Consider the following 17,879-nt stretch of genomic DNA (forward strand, 5'->3'; position numbering starts at 1 on the left):
GTAATGTATGCTTTTTATTGTTGCGTGCCTGCTGACGTTTCAGTAAGACAAGCAGGGAGCATTATTGTAGCTGACCACAGAAACTGTGATATCGATGATATTATGATTCTTAATCAAACAATGAATGGAGTTCTCTTCTATGAAATTTACTAGTTATATCCCATTACAAGCACATTTTCTTCGCGAATCAATGACTTCACATCTAATATATAGACTATCACATTGCTACGTATAGTCTATTAGTAAATAGACTATAAACCGTGCTATTTGGGTCTGAAATAATTAGCCTGGAGACCACTTTGGCAATTATTGCCTCTCATGTTGCTGTAGCTCTGTGCTTCCCTAGAGATAATAGATTTCATTTCTGAGAGTCAATCAGTAGGCTCATCTTTGGTCTGATATAATATTAAATCTTTATAATATCTACTTAGGCTGAAATCTGGTTTAGAGCCTAAAGAATTAGGTCCCTTTTGTATTAAGCCATCGGTCTCAATGTTAGTTAGAGCTTAGACTCCCCTATATGCCGTGCATGTAGAGAAGCATCTGAGAGCAGCTGCATTGCCTTTTAAATGTCGTTGCTAGCATGGCTTGGACGTTGTTTTACAATCTGTGCCTTTTAGTTCTCTCGACTCTCCTTCGAATGGCTCCATTAGATAGACAGCTATTTTTTTCCTCAACATCCTACCAATATCAAAGATTCTTGACCACCAATTCCAAAATTTTAAAACAAATGAAATAAATCACATGCCATGTAATGCCTTGTTTTCTCTTTTATCTGGGGGATTTTGAGTACAGCAACTTTTGTAATTTAAATGACACACTTTTCTAATTGTATTGGTACCAAGTAATGCCTTGAATTGTGCAAAATAATTTCTTATAGTGTATGCAATTTAGAATTTTTATAATGAATACAATTTCAATGATCTATTTCTATGAAGAATACTTTTATTTGAATAGTATTATGTTTATGAATCTCCACTGTTTTTTTTCTCAGGAAATATTTTCTAAGTATGCCTTGTAACACTGGTATTGAATTTTATTTTTAAGTTTTTAATTTACTGAGAATCAGTTATGTTCCAAAAACCCAGTGGGATTCATTTATGGCATAAGAGAACAATATGATTCCATACTTGAAGACAGATAAAAAGTAGTTTCTTCAGATCTTAGAATATAGCCCTAATTTAATATTCCACAGAAATATTGCAGAAATAAATTTATAGAATTATGTGACACTGAATCATGGACAAATTGCAGAAGTAATATCTTTACCTGAAATGCCACTTTGATTTATAAGTGAATACACCAATTTAATGTTCTCTCAGTTCGTTCTTCAAATATTGTGATAGGCTTTCTCTGTCTTATCACTGTGTATATCTCAGGATAACAGCTCCAATAGAAAAATAAAAAGTAATGATCTCATCTGGACTAGAGGACATTAATGTGCCCATTTATTTCATCAGCCTCCTAGAGTATCACGACTCCATAGAAACGCTAGAGGCAGGACTCTGGAGCCACGCCCCCAAATGCGGACGCATGGGCAGGTATGAGAACCCGCGGAGCCACCGAGAGTTCTGGGTGGTTCTGCCACCAGTGTGAAGAGAATGCGGTCATAGTGGTGACTGGATAATTTTGTTTTGCTGGTCACTGAGCTTTGTTGAAAGTTTACACAGCAAGTGAGGGACCCATTGACCATTTTCTTCTTCAGTGACAGTTACATTTATCATAGTTGGTGGACATTAAAAGAAAAACAACGTTAGAGCAGAGACAGAATTTTGCATGTGATTTCCAGGGATTTAGGAAACTCTGTGGGAGAGTTTGGGCCGGTTTTGTAGAGTCATTAAGAGAATTGTCTTGAGAAAAACAACTTTCCCTCCAGAGCCCATTTCTGTTGTTGTCGTTTGGAGCCATTGTCCTTGTTATGAGTTGGCGTCAACCCCTCTCTACCCCACACACAACAGGACGAGGTACTCACAGTGCTGCTCCAGCCTCACAGTTGTTCCCATGCCTGAGCCCACTGACGCAGCCCCTGTGTCAATCCATTTCATTGAGAGTCTTCCTAAGTTTCACTGCCCCTCCACTTTAACAAACATGATGCCCTTCTCCAGGGACAGCTCTCTCCTGACATATGTCCAAAGTACGTAAGGTGAAGTCTTGCCAGCCTTGCCTCTAAGGCCTTACTTCTTCTATTATTGTGGCACATGAAAATTTCCAGCATTCAGCTTTCCATATAATCATTGAAGCTTCTGTTCACTGCTAATGAGTTGATTCCAACGCATGGTGACTCTATAGGACAGGTAGAACTGCCCTGTGGTCTCTGAAATTGTAAATTTATGGGAGTAGAAAGCCTTGTTCTCCCAGGGAGCCATTGTTTTCAAACTGGTGACCTTGAGGTTAGCAGCCCAACACGTAACTACAGTGCCACCAGACCTCCTTAACTGGCACTTATAGCACTATAAATAAAGCACCTTCTTTCTGAAATATTATATTTGGGATTTAACTGTTCTCTTGCCCAATAGAAGAATTACATTTAGTTTAGAATCTTACTTCAAATCTAAATAGCTGTGGACGATTAACAGTTTATCACTACTCCAAAAATAATGGGTTGAGTTCTGAGCAACAAGACAGTTCATGTAATGTCTAAATCCATGGAAACCATTGTCCTTTTGCAAGAATTCATGGAGCTAATAGAGGAAAATGTGAGCTGTCAAGAAGGGGACAGTATTAACAACATTTTAGTTTTGTATGAAGTTGTAAAACACCCTCGCACTAACACCAGGACTTTCCTCTGGGGAAATATTTATTTTAATCAACACCTCTTGAGTTTTAACCTCCTTACCTGTGTAGCTCTGTTGGTATGCTGCTTTATTAGTTCAGCTGCTAACAGTAAGGTCAGCAGTTACAGCTGCTTTGCAGGAGGATGTGCAGTCTAGGAACTCTCGGGAACAGTCGACTTTGCTGAACAGGGTCAGTATGGGTCAGAATTGACCTGATGGCAGTTGGGTTAGTTGGTTTTACCTTCTTGGCTAAAATGCATGTTGATTTCTCCTTCCTTATGCTTTCAGTGAAAGAATACACTATTCCCTTGCCTAACCTTTGGTTTCAGTTTGATGTACACTTAATGATGTACTCTGTGACCAATACCGGTACATTTTCTAGGGAGAAAATTTTTTCCCTCCATGGTCACTTTAAACAACTTCATTATATCATTTTCTTTTAGACTACAAAACATTTATTTTCTATCAATTTGCATTAGTTCTCTGATCCTATGTGCTCTTTAGTTCTCATTCAGTCTATAGGAAACATTCAGTTTGGGTGGACCCGCTGGCACTGGAATTACCAATGACCTAGCTCCTAGCTTCACAGCGACACACAGGCCACCACAGCAAGACAACTGACAGACAAGTGGTGACTTGTGCTCTATAGCATAGACGGAATGAAGACATCAAATTCTTGATGCAATGAGCATGACTGAAAATTTTTAATTAACCCCAAATAATATGTTCTCTGACATTTTAGATCATATAACATATATAGTTGCAGTAGAATCTATTTTGATTCATGGAAGCTTCGTATGTACAGAGTAGAATTGCACCATTGGGTATTTGAGGCCATGAAATTTCAGAAATAGATTTAGGGGTTTGTCAGATACCTCCAACAAACTTGATTTGAACAACCAAGGTTTGGGCTAGTAGTCTATTATTTCACCATTTGAGCCATATGTATGAGTATATATGTATGAACATATTGATTTTGTGTGTCTATGCATTTGACATATACATACATTATTCTATATTTCTGTGTAAAGAATGTTTTCCTTTAGGAGCAGTAACTATAATATCTGTGATTTAATTTTTATTCTTGCTATTTTTATAGTTTCTTGATATAATTAATAAAGGACCAAATAAGTAAAATTCTTGTTACTGTAATTGCATGTAAGTGAGAAACCTACCATTTCTTTATTTTAGACCCTAAGATTTTTTTAGAGTTTTATGTTTCTTGGCATATAATTCACTTATTATATAATTGAAAGCTTAAAAATATTAAAAAGAGTCATACTATCATTACCAGAATCAATTTTAGAACACTTTATCTTTTTTGTGCTCATTGTTATGAGCTCATCCCCCCCCCCAACATCCCTGTCATAACTTCAAAAAACTATCAGTCCAGTTACTGACTTTATAGATGTATCTCTCTTGGATTTCATATAAAGAAAAAAAGCAAACACAAAAGCCCAACAATAACAAAGTGAAGTAGGGGAAAACCTCAATTGGAAAGATAACAGAAGTTTAAAAAAACTTAAAATGGATAAAAAGGGAGAATATATGAAAAGATGTTAAATTTTTACTTAATTAGATGTATATTAATCTACTTTCAAATACACTTTGTCTGATGCAAGGCTATTCACATCCCTGATCAATGGTCAGAGGGGATTCACCCATGATGTCATCCAAGTTGAGATCCTGAAAATAGGTTTTGGATATTCACTGCCATCCACAACATTCTGCAAAATGTGTGCTCCGAATTTAAGCTCTAATTCCATTTCCTCCTCTGGTTTTGGAGTTTGTTATTTCCAATTCTTGGATCACAGATTTTAAAATGTTGGCAAGTTACTGGAGTACAAATAAAAGAAAGCCACAAAATCTCCATCCTTTTCTTTTCAGACTCAGCGTCTGTTCCTTTTAAACAAAATTTACTATCAAACGCAGATTTACTTGCCATTCAAGGCCTTTAAGATGGTAATAAAATATTTTAGGTTAGGTGTTTGTATTTGGGAGTTGTTTTACAAAGCTTATTTGAATACTAAATCTATCTGATGATTGCTAAATCTTTTTGTGGTTTTCAGATTCATTTTAACCAAAAGAGATTTATTTGCTTGATAGATTATCAGAGTGAATAAAATATTTGTACTTATCAAAGTTTATTTACTTTTACTAGACCATATCTTTGTACTGCTATCAATCTCTGGTCTAGTGTTTAAAGTGAAGGGAGCAGGTAATGGCTAAGCAATGCATCCTCATTTTTCACAGCTTGTGGGTGTATTAAGCAATCAGACTTTCACAGGTTACTGCATGCAATAGGTACCTTTATTGATAAGTGGGTCAAATGAGGATTGTCTACAAATTACAATCTATTGAAGGGAGAAAGTGAAACTGAGACATCTTTATTAATTGCTTTGTGACACCTATGTTCAACATAAAATTATCTGAAACAATAGAATAATCGAGAGGTGCACATAGAGAAAGGAATATTTGAAATGTACAATTTATAAATACAATATCACTATCAACTGTATTTGAATTAAATGGTAATTTTTAATTTTTTGATGAAAATGTGTACAATGAAACAAACATTCACCAATTCAACAGAGCCCATTTGAGTTTGGTTTAAGTTATTGAACACAGTTTTGTTTAATTAGAAAATGTCATGTGGCCTATGTTTTTACAATGATTTTTTAAAAAGTCAACTATGTACAATCTACAAATGATAATAATAATAAAAACTAAGAAAGAGCTATCTCCTCATGGACTGATACAGTAGATGCAACAATAAATTCAAGCAAGCCACTTATCATAAACGTTCTGTTGTGTTGTACTGACGTGTACCATGAGCTGACTTGACAGCCACTAGGAACCATGGGGTGTATAGGGAAACAGTACATATTCTGCTTTGAAGATACTTATAACTCAAGAAAGCATGAAGGAAAGATGAGTATCGAAATACAAGCATGCACATTTTATGTTATTGTTAGATTCCATTGAATTGGTTCTGACTCATAGTGACTCTATGTACAACAGAAATACTGCCTGTTTCTGAGCCATCGCAACCATTGCGATGTTTGAGTCTATTTGCTGCACTGTGTCAATCCATTTCATTGAGAGTCTTCCTCTGTTGTGCATTTTACTTAACGTGATGTTCTTCATCAGGAGCTGGTCCCTCCGGATAACGTGTTCAAAGTACAAGCCTCCTTGTGCTCGGTCATAAACTTAGACTCGTCAACCACTCATCTTTTCCTCTAGAACCTGTGAACCAGGTCTACAGGTGTCAGTGGTTAGATTCGATCTGTCTCTTTATTGCTTTGTGACTCTCAATTCCACTCAACAAGTCGATCCAGGTGGTTGCCTCACAGGTATTTCAGCCTGTGCACAGGCTCCCTTTAACAGTTAAATATTAGAGAGGAGTTTCGTCAGGGCTACAAGTTTTTTCCAGCTTCAGGAACAAACCACTTTTCACAATTCAAAAAGCAAAAGAGTTTTCTTTTTCTTCAGTCTGTCAACAGCCACATCTGCAGGTCTCTTCACCTTCAAATGTCTTGAGCATTCACGACACAGGTAGGGCTTAGTTTTTCAGAACCTTCTTTGCAGGTTTGTCCCAATCCATTTAAATATTTAAATTAATGGCTGAAGGCAAGCGGGCTTACAAACTTGCTATTTTTATACTCCCCAATAATCATTTCTATCAATTATTTTATCAATAACAATAAGCAGAAGAATACAGTATAAACCTAGTGCAGCCAGATCCTAAACTCAATTCTTAAAGCAGCCAAATTCAATCCTTATTTATTTTATCCTAACCCTTATCTCTAAACTATTCCATTTTGACCATCTGCCTGTCAGCAATTTTCACTAAGTAGCATGGTCTCTGAGAAATTCCAGGGGCAATTTGTATCCCTTAGCTCAAAATAGATATTAACAACATTTATTTACACCATTTCAGATGGGAATAAACAAAAACAACAAACAAACACAATAACCAGAAGTGTAACTTCCCATGTTCTTTCCAGAAAACAACCTAGCATGGGCTTATCTGACCTCTGTCTAGCCAAAGAAGAAAAACTACCATGGGGGAGATGTCAAATAAATATCTACTCTCCATCTTTATGATTTGTTTCTCTAGTATCTCACTCCCAAGGTACGATAATGTGCTAGTCAGGATGGACTAGAGAAACAGATTCATAGACACTTATATGTGTATAAGAAAGAGCCTTATATAAAAGAGTAATTGTATATTCTGCTCAGTACAGATCAAGCCCATAAGTCTGCTATTAGCCCATATGGCCGGTACCAGTATGGAATTTCTCATCAGACTCATGCAATACATACAATGACACTGAATAATGGACTTTGTGCATCCTCTCTGACCCCTTACCTTCACATCAATATGATTGATTTTGGTGTTCTGATATCTGATCCGGGCAACATTTGGTGACCACACAGGCTGGTATGCTTCTTCCATGTGTGCTTTGTTGCTTCCCTGCTAGATGACTGCATTTTAAGACATTAAGATCCTAGATGCTATATTTTTTAATACCTGGGCACAATCAGCTTTCTTCACCACATTTGTTTATGGATCCATTTTGTCTTCAGTGATCTTGATGTGAAGGTGAGCATCGCAGGATGCCAGGTTGTTAGAACAAAGTGTTTTTGCATTGAGTAGAGGCCCAATGTCTGTTTGCTACCTTAATACTTAACATATAAATATACGTACATAAACCTATATCCCTATCACTATATATTAATATAGTTACATAGATACATGCCTATATTTATACCTCTTTAAATGGTTTTTGCCTCCTATTTCTTTCCTCAGTTTCCTTTTACTTTCTTTCTGCCCCACTATTGTATTTGACCTTTATTCAGCAATCAGTAATTCCTCTCAGCTACTTTGTACTTGATCAAACCCCACTGGGCTTCTACACCCTCCTTTTCATCGATTTTAGATCCCTTGTTGCTACCTTGTCCCTCAGTTTGTTGGCCTCACACTCCCTTTCCCCACCTCCTCCTCTCCCGTGTCCCTCTGGAACCATCGGTTCTGTTGCTTACTCCTTGTGATTGTTTACCCTGCCTATTTCATATAGTTATACATTAAACTTTTTTTAAGCCTATAAACTGTTCCAGGTCTGTCTGCTGAATGTTTCCTATGAATATTTTCCAATCGGGACTGATGAGATGCCAAACCTGCCCCCCTGAGGCAAAAGTCTATTTTCGTGATTCCTTGGAGACTTTGTTACTTTGCTCTCCTTGCAGCTCTGTTGTATTCCCTTCGTGTCTCATCTTGGTATGGGAGGTCAGACTGGGCACAGTTACCACCCTGTGTCTCCAGCACTGTCCGCTATAGTGCTGTGAGTCAGTGAGGGAACATCATGTCTCATGGAGGGGCTGGTAGTATGGTCATCTCTGTGTATTGACTGCTCTGAGCAGGAATGTCATCCTTGAACTTTGGTGGCACAGGATGCAGTACACTTTCTTTTTCTCTCTCATCCCGTCTTAGTTTGCTCCCATTTAATCTTGGTAGACCTGCCACTCTCCTAGGGCTATATCTTCAGTGCTGTCTTCTGTAGCACATTCTTCTAGGGAAGAGGGTCAACATAGCTGGGGTTAGGGCCAACCCTTCAGTCCTCTGTTAGTTTGCTGCTGCATGCCGATATGTTGTCCTCAAAGATCGTTGCACCCACAGAAGGTCTTATCCCTGTTTACCTTTGCTGTGGAGACATAAACAATAGCCTCCTTGTGAGTGGGTTAGTGTCCTGTTCCCCCACTACCCTTGTCTTCTTTTTCACTTTTCTTTTCCTTTCTAGTTGGATGCCAAATGCATTCTTAGGTTGGGTCTGACCCTTGCCTGAGGGACTGGGCCTCACTCTGGGATTTATGCATTCAGTAGATTTTCCCTTATGGCCACTGTGCTTTTTAAGCTTACTTCAATGTACCCTTCTTGTACTTGTCTTTTTGTGTTTGGCTTACTTTGTTTAGCATGATTTCCTCCAACTCTTCCCACAAGATGATGTGCTTCATGCATTCATCACTGCTTTTGAAGGAAGTGTAGCACTCCATTGCATGTATATACCAGAGTTTGTGGACTGCCTTGTGATTGTGGACTGCACCGTGATGAACATTGGAGTGCAGATGTCTGGTCATAGAATATTTCTTACTTCTACTGGTTATGCACCCAGTAGGGGGATTGCTGGGTCATGTGATAGTTTGATTCCATTTGTTTTAGATATTATCAGATCTATTTCCATAATGGTGGCACAGGACCACCAACAGTGGATGAGAGTTTTTATCTCACTCCAACCCCTCCAAAATTTGTTGATTTCGGATTTTGTGAATTGGGTTATCTTTGGTGTTGGGTAGTATCTCATAGGAGTTTTAGTTTGCATTTCCCTTATGGCTAATGATTGGGAAAATTTTCTCATATGTGTATTTGTCATTCAGATTTCCACCCTTGTGAAACTTCCTTTTTCATGTGTGCATTTAGCACTATCAAACCACCTTTGATAATCGTTTTGATGTGTCCCAAAGGTTTTAGTATGTCATATTCTTGTATTCATTAGTTTCTAAAAACTCCTAATTTTGTCTCTGATCTGGACACCAGTACCCACTCATTTTTTTAGTAGAGAGTTATTAATACTCCAATTATTTGCCCTGTTTTCCTTATCATCCTTTCATTGATTTCAACCATTATGGTGTAGTGATCCGAACAGGAAGTATGAGTGACGTCTATGTGTTTGGATTTCCACAGGCTTGACTTGTGTCCAGTGAGTGGTCTATCTTTCAACTATGTACCATGTGGGCTTTAAAAGAATGTGAATTGTTTTGCATTTGGGTGGAGAGCTCTAAAAATATCTATCACGTCAAGCCATCTGATTGTGGTGTTTATTTCTGTAGTCTCCTTGTTAAGCTTCTTTCCTTGTGATCTTTCTCAGAGAGCATTACATTAAAGTCACCTACTATGATTGTTTAGCCTGTGATTTCTTTTTTCTTCCTTCGAGCATTTAATTGATGAGTTTCATGCGTCTTTTTTGGGGCACTTATATATTTATTATGCTCAGTAGTTCTTGGTCTACTGATCCCTTGAGCATTATATAGTGCCCCTCCTTATTCTTGTTATGGCTTGCAACTTGAGATCAATTTTGTTAGAGATTAGGATTCCAACCCATCCTTTTTGTGAATTTCCCTATGCTTGGTATATTTTTCACCAGCCTTTAATTCTCCACCTATTTTTGTCTGTGAGCTTGAGATGTATTTCTTGTGGACAACTGATCAATGGGTTATCTTTTTAAAGCAGTCTTCTAGTCTCTATCTTTCAATCGATGAGTTCAGACCATTCATATTCAGAATTATTACATCCATCTGTGGACCCTGATGCCATCTCATCCCTTTTGTGTTGGATGTTTTCTGACCTTCTTTATAATTAATGCAGTGTGTGTGTGTGTGTGTGTGTGTGTGTGTGTGAAGGGGGATGGGGGCCCCTTCTTGCCTTCTTTTCCTCATTGAGCCAATGTATCTTGGGGTCTGTTTTCAATGTGTTGGCCTCTGGATACAGTTTTTCTATGTGGTAGTCTCCTATTTGTGCACAATGAATGATGTTCTTCTGACCACCATAGGTGAAAGAATTTTTTTTTATAGAGCAGGGTTTCTTTTAACATATTTGAGTTTTCCCTTGTCCAGGAAGACTCTTACTTCTCTGTCTACCTTGATGGATAGTTTGGCAGAGTAAAGGAGTCTTTGGTTGGCATTTTTCTCTTTCAACATTTCGAAGATGTTACTCCACTCTCTCCTCTCCTTCATGGTATTTGCTGATATACTTATCTGGGTACCTTTATAAGTGACTGACTGCCTTTTGTTCCCTAACTGCTCTTATGATTTTTCTCATTTTCCTCAAAGCTGGATAGTTTAACTATTACGTGTCTTGGTAAATTATTCCTGGTATTCTGTCTAGCTGGTGTCCTCTTGGCTTGCTGAATGGTTGCCTGATTATCATTCATTAAGCTTGGGAAGTTAACCTCCAGGATTTCCCTCACTATTTTTGCCATTGACTTCTTCATTATGTCTTGTTCTGGTAATCCAATTATTCTAATGTTGTTCCTCTTCTTACCATCAGAAATTGTTCTCAGGTTTTCTCAGCTTCTCTCATTATCTTGTTTGATTGTCCTTCCCATTTGTTGAAGTCTGCCTGTTTATCCTCAAAAGTCACTGGTATGGTTCTCTGGGTCTACTAGTCTGTTGGTGATGTCTGTTAACTTGTTATTTTCTTTTGTTACCTTGTCCCTTAACTTCTGTATTTCCCTTTTGTGTGTGGCCTTTATCTCTTCTATTGTTTCATCCTCTTTCTGTGTTGATTCCCACATATCATGTATGACTCCAAGCAGCATTCTGAAGATACCTTTCTTTGGTAGATCAGTTTCTGCTTCTTCTATGCACATTTCTAGGTTCAGGACTTCCATTGACTTTGTATTTTGTTTCTCTTGTTTATTCAGTGATGTGGTTGAGGCTATTTGATGCCCGAATGCTTGTTTTGGAGGAGGTCAGAGCCATTTTCCAGGGAACCAAATAGTCCTGGGATGCTGGTCAAAATGCTTCTGCAGACTGCCCATAGCCAAGTATGCTGGGAGCTCAGGACACCATGTTATCCCACTGGGGTTTCATTCTTAACCTAGCCTACTGGTATTCCATTATTTGAAGAGCAAGTTGGATGGCCCTCTCAGGGGATGCTTACAGGTAGCTCTGTGTAGGCTGATCAGGCAGGGAGCCACAGCAGTTGGTGGAGTGCAGCGCAGGGAGATTTTGGAGGGTGAATTAAGGCCAGTAGTGGTAGGCAGACCATGGTGCTGGTCTGGGGAGGATTGATGGTGTAGTAGTAGGTCCAGGAATGGCCCTGCAGGGGAACCACTAAAGCCAATATGGGAGCTGCAGGTGGGGGAAGCATGGTAGGAGTGCCATGAGGCCTGGAATGGCCCGGCATGGAGATCGTGGGGTCAAACACTCCCCAGTTTGAGGTCCTTGGAGCTGGAAAACCCAAGTGGAAAAGTCATGGGTCTGGGTGCAGCCTGGTGGGTGGGTTATGGGCCCAGGTGGGCCAACAGTGGGGCTATGGGGCCTGATTGACCCTCAGGGAAGTTGCAGGGCTTGGTACAGCCTGATAAGGGAGCTGTAGAACTGTGGGTGGCCCAGCAAGGGAGCTCAGCGACCATGGGTGTCTTGGCAGAGGAGGATTGCAGGACCAGGATGATCCCATGGAGAGTCTGTGGAGTCTGGTGTGGCCCTACTGGAAGGGCCACAGTCTGGAGGCAAACTGGTTCTGAGTAAAGAATCAGGCATCATGGTGAGACTCTGCAGAGTAATCTAGCTGTGGCATAAAGCTTCATAGGCAGATACCACACTAGTTTCTGTAAGAGTCCACTGCTTATGGACTGCTGACAGGCTCCAATCACTGCACCACAGACTGCAGTCTGAAAGTGAGCATGGGTCTGGTTGTGCGAGCATGAGATGCTGGGGGTTGGGGAGAGTGCTGGGGGGGTCTATCCATGATTGGGGGCACCGTAGCCAGATGTTGTAGAGGCTTTATCCATGGTTGTTAGCTCTGTGGGCATTGGCAGGAGGGCACCATGCCCAATGGTGGGAGCCTCCATTAGGTGTAGGGGAGAGGTCTAATTTCATCATGAGGTGCTGTAGGCAGATGGCTTCTGTTTGCTGGAGCAGGAGAAGTACTGTGTGGGTGACTGGGCATGGGGGTGCAGATAGGGGATGCACTGGGGGTTTGGGGAGGTCACCAGAGGTGGTATGCGGAGCAACCACTGTGGCCTGAGTGCTCTGGGTGTGGCAGTGGCTGTGCTCAGATAGCAGAGAGTGCTGGGTGTGGTAAAGGCAGTGTTAGTGAGAAGACACAGTGTCCTGAGTGTGACAGGGAAAGCCACAAGCAGATGGCAGCAGTTTGGGGGGGTAGGGGGGGCGTTTCAAGCCATGGCTGCATGGGCCACCACTTAGCAGCTGGCAAGCTTAGAGATGGCAGCAGGGGTGCATTTGGGTGTCCTGGGGGTGGTAACCGTGGTAGGATCTGTAGCAACGTGAGTGGTGCAGGCTGGGAAGTCCTTGCATCAGGCCGCAGATCTATGGGGCTCTGCAATGAGTGTAGGTGAGGGGTGAAGGTCGGTTCCCATAATGGGCAAGAGCTCCAAGATGTCACGGAGATTAGTGGACAGACTTGAATCTCCCACTGGGCCTCCTGATCCCCCTATTCAACTATCTCCACGGAGCTGACAGCATGGGCTGCTCACTCTTGAAATGAGCTTTTAAAGTGGCTTCTTGGGGTCTCTACTGTCCATATTTTTAAGTCAGAGCATTTAAAGAAAGTTCTTGTGAAAAGACTCAATCTCTGACTCCTTAGTGACAGCATAAATCCATATGTTCTAGACAAATGAGCAACATCATGGTAAGTAGAGGAAAGATTTATGTTGTTAAGGATTTCATTTTACTTGGTTCTACAATTAACACCAATGGAAACAGCAGTCTGGAAATCAAAAGACGAATCTAATTGGGGAAATGTGGTACAAAAGACCTCTTTAACGTTTCAGAAAGCAAAGTTGTATCTGTGCCTATCCAAAAGTGATTTTCTGTCACCTCATATGCACATGAACACTGAACAATGAATAAGGAAGACCAGAGGCAAATTAACACATAATGAATTATGGTGCTGGTGAGGAATGTGTCCTGCAGGAAGTATAGCCAGAATGCTCCTTTTGATCAACCAGTTTTTGGACACGTTATCAGGAAGTACCACTTTCATGTAGGAGGACATCATATTTGATAAAGTAGCCTCTATGTAAAAGATGAAGGTTTAAAAAAAGAGGAAGACCCTCGATTGGATGGACAAACACAGTGACTGCCACAATGGGCTTAAACATAACAACCATGAGAATAGCACAAGATTGTGTCGTTCTATAAATAAAGGTAACTATGGGTCACAAGTGACTCCATGGTACCCAACAACAAATAACTTTTTAATAAAGAAATGGCTTTAGAAACTTTTTAAAATTGTGAACTACTTCACGTTTTACAAAGCAGATCATTAGTTTTACATTCAATGATTAATACACATTTTGTATCATTTGATGATAATTTCCTCAATGTACCATCACTTATTCCATTTCCATCCAATGTTTCCTGTTTCCTCTCCTCTTTCTTTCCTATACATTGAATTTGTTCTTCAGTACCTGTTGCCCTTTTGCTCTTATGTGATTGATTATTCTAATACTTGGTTTATTTCCAGATCTGAACGGTAAGGGTTATCGTCTCAAAATCCCATCAGTCTTTCCTGACCAATAAGCCTGGTCTCTTTTGAGATTTTGGGTTTTAAAACAGAATTATTTTAGGGCATAATTTCCTCATGGTAACTTGTCAATTGATTATTTCCTTTTAGATATATAGCTGCAATAATGACCCACTTATATTTTAACAGCCCCTGTGAATTCTCCTCTGGCTCATAAAACTATTGATCTCTGTTCAAGTCTTAAACCATAAGATTAATGCTTTTTTTCAAAATACCATTATCCATTAGTACCATATTCCAAAATACTTTATTACTAATTGGTAAACATAAATGCATTTATTTTAAATACTTGCATTAAAATGTATCATCTACAATTCATTTTACAGGAATAATTGCTACTAATTTAAAAATGTCATTAAACCTTTATTCCAGAAAATACTTTGGAATGTGTGGGGGAAAAGACTTTTAATAATGGGAAAAACTGTATGTTTAAATAATGCATTTAAAATTTTATCAATGGAACTCCACAGGTGGGTTTCCTTGTCTCTATTTCCCAAAGGAGAGAACTCTCAATAGTTTTACACTAAGTTGAATTAAGGTGATTAAGAATATAAAAAAATATATTTGAATCCAAAATGTGAAACATGAGGATCAAGTTGAGTAGTTGCAACTCTATATGTGGTTTGTCTTGCGTACGCAATGCTTTGGGACCATGGCAGGCATTGGGTGTGCACACTTACTTTACCTCTCCCTGGCTACGCTTTGCCTTTCACATCTAGGTTTCTGGGTTTTTACTTATCCAAGGAAAATGCTTCCCAACAGCACAAAAAGGAAAAGACTGATGTCTTGTTTCAAGCACCATCATATAGTAACTCGAGCTTTGGGTATTAATTAGGTAATGATTCTCCAAATGATTGTACCTCGTTGAGTTCACTTTTGCTCCTTTAAACTCCTCTTCGTTGTATCCTAACTTGAGTATGCACACTGTACATCTTAGAAGAATTTCTTGATTCTCTTGATAGAGATTAAGAAAAAATGTCTTATGGTTTCAAAACAAATGTATTAAAATATGTTGTTATTTGGGCAAAGTAATCGGGGCAAAAGAAGGATTTTCAGTATGTCTCACATTTTTAAGGATCTCTCCATTTTTCAAAGGATTTATTTGTACAGACTAATCAAAAATATGAAAAATGATTTTTAAGTGTGGTTGCCTGTCACGACAACTATTACGTATTAAGCAATCTGCTATTTTCACCCCTTCAGTTTGAATGCATTGTTTCCATATTTTTCCCTGTACCGACTTGTGTTTGCTTCTTGACTGTTTTCTACCTTGCGCAGGTTAAAAGCTGCCCATTTGGGTAGGTGGCACTCTACTTGGAGCAGGTGTGCATTTCCCTGTTCGGGAAGGCAGTATTCTAAGGAAACCTCCAATTATCTCACCTTTGTGTAATTTCCGACACTTTAAATGGGAGTGGAAGCTATGAGTGACGAATTACTCCATGATTATATTACCTTATATGACACAGTCGACTTTAGGAGACTGCGATTATTTAGATGGGCATAGATTTATAACATAAACCCCTACAAGCTGAGCTTTGTCTGGCTGGTAGCAAAATAGAAAGGCTACGGGAAACGCGTGAGTGTTTCAACAGCAGAGTTTCTCCACTGCTGTAATGAAGGGCCCCACGAGGCAGGGACCCGGGAGATGCCTCTAGGAGTTCAAACGTGTCCCCACCCAACAGCTGTCAAGAAAATGGGGAGTATAATCTTACTACAACTGCAAAGTACAACATTTCATCAATAATACGATTGAGTTCAAAAAAGTTCCCCAGCTCCAGTTGAAAACGGAGCCTGCTAAGACTTGGTGTCAACCTTGTGACTCTCTGAGCAGAGAATGCAGCTCTGCAGAGCTAGACACAGACTTAAGGGGCGGTGAGAAAATGAGTTAAGCCATTAAATCTGTAGTAATTGGGGAAACATCAGTAGCAAATTAATTTACTATTCGAACATGCTTTCTTCATAATATTTTTTGTGCCAAGTGTGCATTAGCTCTTCTTAGACATAAGTACTTCTATCTCCATTGTAAAATCATGCTCTGAGTCCCAAAACAAAAATAATAAAAATTGAAAATGGATTAAAATGTCATTGTTTATTAATTTTGAAATAAAAATTTCTTGGAACCTTATACAGTTCACCTTTATTAAGTTTATCTTTAGTGTATATTTCAAAATAATATTTAGGTAATATATGATTTTTTGTAAGGTAACTATGAGTTAACATCTATTCGATGGCAGTGATTGAATAAATATGATTTTTTTCTATTATCACTGTTGAGATAGGCTATTTTACTTCAAAAATATAGTCCCCCAAAATTATAATTTTATTTTAAATATTTACCTTAAAATGTTTAATTATCCTGGAAAATTAAATTACCTGGGTACTTCAAGGATGTTTCCTTGAGGACTAAGTTGCGCCTGCCCCAAGCCATAGTATTTTCAATCTCAACATGTGCATGTGAAAGGTGGACATTGAATAAGGAAGACTGAAGAAGATTCCATGCGTTTGAATTATGGTGCTGGAGAATAATATCGAAAGTGTCATGGATTAACTGTCAGGAAAAACAAAACAATCTGTCTTGGAAAAAGTACAGCCAGAATTTTCCTTAAAAGTAACGATAGTGAGACTTTTTGTCATGTACTTTGACCAGATGGGTTCACACAGTGCCTGCAACAATGGACTCAAATATCACCATTTGTGAGCCTGGTGCAGGACCAGGCTGTGGTTCATTCTATTGTGTATACAGCCACTGTGAGAACCGACTGACAGCATCTGACAACAGCAAACACTTCAAAATAATCTCTGTGACATTAAACTTAATGTTATGGCTGCAATTCCAGTAGTTTGTTTCAATATGTAGGAGAGATTGGATAAAGAAAATCATTACAGGCAGCAAGAAGAATAATTAAGAGCTTATTTCAGTGATCCAGTGTAAGAAAAATAGAACCCAGGGTAGATTTCAAAGGCAACAAGACAGAGGGAAAACAGAAAGAATTTAACAGTAAGCTGGAGTCAAGGATTGGATGGATTCAAACTATACAATTTTAAAAAGTCACTGGTGATTGAATTTATGCGCAGGAACATAAGAGGGGTGGCAACAGTGAGAGATCAGAAGTCAACGAATATGGATATAATTTCAATGAGTTTATAATGCCACAGAGACATCCAGGTCTGGGTCATTCGTAGGTTAAAAATTTCTAACTGCTATGAAGTCAATGCGAACTCAGAGTAGCTCAAGGACAAAGTGGAACTGCCTCGTGTGAGCCTTCAAGCCTCATCTTTCTCCCACGGAGCGGCTAGTAGTTCTGAACTGCTGGTCCTGCAGGTAGCAGGGCTCCTTCGGATAAAAATTAGGGCCATCTAATGTATTGAAAGAAAACTTACAGTGAGACTTTTAGAATCGTGGCCTGGATTCGACCTCAGACTTTGCTGTTGAATGAATAGTTAGGTGGTCTTGGATAAAACATTTCACTTTCCAGAGCATTAATCTCTTAATTTACTAAGAAAAAATAGCTGAACACTGATCATGTGGAAAATGCTGTTCTATAGTTTAGACGAGATAAAACCAAAGTGATTTAAGAAACATCAGAGAAGAGCTAACCAAGATCAGGAGACACACTGCTAGGGACAACTGAATCTCTTTCGGAACACTGATGCAGTGTACTGAAGCGGATATGAGATTCCCAACGTCATCTACTTGAGAAGGTAAAGATTTGAGTTAATGAAATGAGGAGGGAAGTGATTTTCTTATGCAAAATCAAGCTAAGCCTCCTCTTTCA

The sequence above is a fragment of the Tenrec ecaudatus genome, chromosome 9 (genome assembly GCF_050624435.1).
Source record: "Tenrec ecaudatus isolate mTenEca1 chromosome 9, mTenEca1.hap1, whole genome shotgun sequence".
Lineage (NCBI taxonomy): Eukaryota > Metazoa > Chordata > Mammalia > Afrosoricida > Tenrecidae > Tenrec > Tenrec ecaudatus.